Here is a 3,988-nt window from a genome sequence, read left to right as displayed (position 1 = left end):
CACCGCACTATATATTTATATCTTAATGGCTACTATTAATCTGTATCACTAATCTAACTTTTGTGAAATGGACCTTTTCATGATTAACAAAATGATGTTGAATTACTCATATCTCAAATTATTTGACGGTCAAGATTCATGTCTCGTGCTACTGCCGACACTTGCAACATATATATGATAAGAATAACGATACGTAGTCATTAGTAGTACTGAGTACCGTTTTCTATATTATATCTGGGCGATTTCATTGGAAAATTTTATACAATTTTACAAGTATTAATCCATCGCCCAACAGTCCAACCAGTGACTCAGCAGTTCAAATAGAAATCTGGTAACCAGATGCCTTGGTCGGGTCGGGCCAATAACTATGTTTTGATGGGTTCATCTGGCTCCCTACAAATTCTGGGCCTGCCATGGATTCTGGCCCTTTATATCATTTATTTATTTATTTATTTTTTCCAAAAAGGAGATCAGAAGTGGGAAAAAATTGCTCAGGGTCAGCCATAGATTCTCGCACTTTCTATCATGTGATAAGTGCAACTTTAACTTCCTGCCTGGGAGATAGTGTGGAGTCGATTCGGTTGCCAAAATTCTGAGCCCAATTTATTAGGCTTATGTTATTGGACTACTGGAGTGACCCGACCCAGTGCATTGATCCCTTTTTGTTTAACTTCTGGAATTCTTGGAGAAAACGCGTTTGACGCTTTATTCATTTACTAGACATTGCCCGTGGTTGACTGCCATTTTTCGTGTAGAAAGAGTTTTTGGATAGTAAATTTTTGGAGAATGTGTAGTTACAAAGTAGGAAAAGATTTTGGATTTATGTGTAGAATATTTTATCGTGAAAATGCGTGGTTGAAAATAAATACGAGAAAAAAAAGTTTTGAATGAATGGTTGTCAAACAAGGCATTGAACGAGATGATGATGTAACTTTTTACAAACTCAGTGAAAAGGAGGAGAGGCATACTGTAGTGACGGAAGTGGAGGACCAGCTACGGAGCAAACTTTGGTGACCGAAATTTTAGTGGCCAAAAACAAAAAAATGAAAAGTTCAATGCACCAGCCGGGAATCGAACCCGGGTCTGTACCGTGGCAGGGTACTATTCTACCACTAGACCACTGGTGCTACATGTTCATATGGCACTTCTCTTTATATTTCAAGATTTAAAACTTTAAACGTAGGATCTTGAAATTTAAAGTGTGGTATAACCCATAGAAGATTATAGGGTAGTTCTATGAGGACTTTAATACTTAAAGAATCTACGAGTGGCGAATATATATATCGGCATGTTGTGGGGCCCATTACTTCTCTTCATTACAATAAACTCGAACAAGCTCAAAGTCTATTCTCATTTTTGGTTCTAGTACTTATTTTGTTTTAATGTTAAATGTGCTTTTCCAAGCAGTAGACAGTATTAATTTTTGCTTTACCAAATCAAAATGGACGGCTATATATGCATGCAACGTCCACCAATTATCTTATAATTTAGACATGCACCAGTTTTTGTCTATTGGAAAACTGAAGTTGGCTAAGAAAAAGTTAAAATGTCTTATCAACTACATGAGTCTATCTATTTCTTTCTTTCAGTTTTCTGTCATCGTTCCTCTTGAATCAAAGAACGATAATGCCCATATTTTAAATTTATAATGAGTGGCCAAATTTAGTGATTCATATTAGCAGTTTACTGTTTTGAAAAATGAAATGATGAATCTCTGAATTTTCTCATAAATAATGGACAACAAGAATTGGTGCTCTTGTGTAGGGGCGGCACTGTATTTTTGCTTTTGGATGGTCTTACATTTATAGATCTGGAAATAGTCTGGTATGGGAATTTTAACAATTGCTAGAAGAATTTTCGCGCTAAATACTCGTAAAGATCTGAGAATTACTGAATAGCACGTACTGTATATGTGACTCTTTGCAATGTGACAATTTGTTTTCTTATGATAATAAAAGCATTTTCTTCTTCCTGGTCAAATCAATGAGTTGAGTTCCCATCACAAACTAGTGTTAAATGAATGGACATCTCTAGATAGGACTTTCCAGCTTGCATATCATTTGCAGATCATAACGTGGGATGGACCCATTTTTGGAACGCGGTACTAAGAGGTCATTTTGCTCACTAAGGACCTGTTTGATAAAACTTTCGAAAATTAAAAAAAATGCTTTTGAGATTAAGTAGTTGTTTTTGAATATGTTTGAATAACTTTTTGAAAGTGTTCGTGTAGTTAGAAGAGTTTTTAGAGAAAGATGATATAAGGTAACTTCACAAAAAACTTTTTACAAAGAAGTAGAAGCAAAAGAAGAAGCCTGCCAAACGGACCCTAAACAATACGTTTCAGGATAGAATCTTGAATCTTGGTAATGGTGTGTCTTCTTCAAATTATGGTCCATTTACGTTTTCTTTCGGTTGAAGTACTATAGCTGATCAAAACAAGGAAGCGGGGAAGAAATGAAGTTCTCAAATTAACAATTTGCCGTACACGATAAAAAATCTCGAGGAGACTCTGTTTGGATCTATCAATTCCAGTTACACTATTGTGACTTTTCCTGAAGAATAAATGCTTCTCTATTTGCAGTTAGTTAACTTGTATGATTCTGCTCCTAGTCTTGGACTAAGGTTAGCACAGTAGTATAATGAAGCTTTGGTTGCTTAAAGAAGACAACTGTCGTTTTTTTTTTCCCGTGCATAAACTCTTTTGTTGGCCATCAGGATTTTGAAAAAAAAAAAAAAAAAAAAACACGAGAAAATTTGCAAAAACATCTAGATGAATCAGCTGCTCGACTAAGTCCGAGAGTCTTATCATTAAAATAGCTACACGTTATAATAGAACGAACCGACTACCAATAAAAGACACAGTTACATGAGTAGCATATTGTGACTTTGAGGTACAACTTTTTGTGTGATTGGACATATGGATTAATTCATTTATTTAAAACTTTTGATCATGTTTTAATCACTAGAGGCTTAATCAGTGCTTGTTTTCACTTGAATAAAGAAAAAAGAAAAAGAAATTGTCGTACATGCATTATTGTCTTTCATCGTGTTGGATAATATTAAAAATGAAAGTTTACTGCCCTCTGGGGCATAGTTCAGTGGTACAAAGGATAAGAGTGATGTTATCTCATGTCTTGCTGGCAGATGAAGTGTGGGGGTTCGATTCATGAGATATGGAATTGGACTCCTTGTAGGCGCAGTGTACAGACAGCTTTTATTCCCTGACCTGTTGGGGTACATCCCGCGATTTACCTCCCTCACAAAGCTCTAGGAGCGGGGCGGTGGGGACCCTCAAGGTTGGGGTTCAACCTTTATTTTTATTTTTTTTTAAATGAAAGCTTATTTTTTAAATCTAAAGTTTCAATTTTTAATTTCACTTTTAAGAAAAAAATATATCTGTCTTTGTTGTAAGTAGAGGATTCAAGCATTAGGTACTCCACATTCTAGTTTGTGTTCATTGTGACTATGAATATGTTACTTTCTCTAAATGTGAAACTTTATATTCTTAAAACAGAAGAACCCATGAACTCAGAATAGAATTTTTCCCCCCTCAAGTGACCCTTTGACACGTCTTGATAGATAATATCAATATTTTGAGAGATCATCTTAAAAGATAAATCTTGTTAAAGAGTAATTTAAACATTGATACATTAATTCTTATTTTTATATTTAAACAACGTGGGGTTTACTCTTCACAACTGTTTGTTTGAGTTTCAGACAGATGGATTGTTCATTTGAGCTTATTGACTTCTGAATCTCGTTTTGTAAGATACATGGCAGTGATCAACAAGGCTTAAATAGCTTGTTTTGTAAAGTAAATTGGCCAGAAGGAAAAGTCATTTTTATGTAGAGTCATGTGCAAAAATACCAAAATCTTGTTCGTTTTTCTTACACATTCGTATGCAGTACGTGTATAGTACTCAACTGGACGGCAATAAACAATACTGAAATCTTGTATAAGTATCAAATTTTGTGTTGATGGTTGTGG

General features: G+C 34.9%; 1 non-coding gene across 1 annotated transcript; it reads right to left on the bottom strand.

Annotated features, from left to right (window-relative positions):
• Nucleotides 1-1,056: 1,056 nt before the first annotated feature.
• On the bottom strand, nucleotides 1,057-1,127 carry TRNAG-GCC. The gene has a single exon. It is a non-coding gene; the product is annotated as a tRNA-Gly (tRNA).
• Nucleotides 1,128-3,988: the final 2,861 nt, after the last annotated feature.

The sequence above is a fragment of the Olea europaea genome, unplaced genomic scaffold (genome assembly GCF_002742605.1).
Source record: "Olea europaea var. sylvestris unplaced genomic scaffold, O_europaea_v1 scaffold1775, whole genome shotgun sequence".
Lineage (NCBI taxonomy): Eukaryota > Viridiplantae > Streptophyta > Magnoliopsida > Lamiales > Oleaceae > Olea > Olea europaea.
The sequence above is the reverse complement of the archived record's forward strand: the minus strand, read 5'-3'. Positions and strand labels throughout refer to the sequence as shown.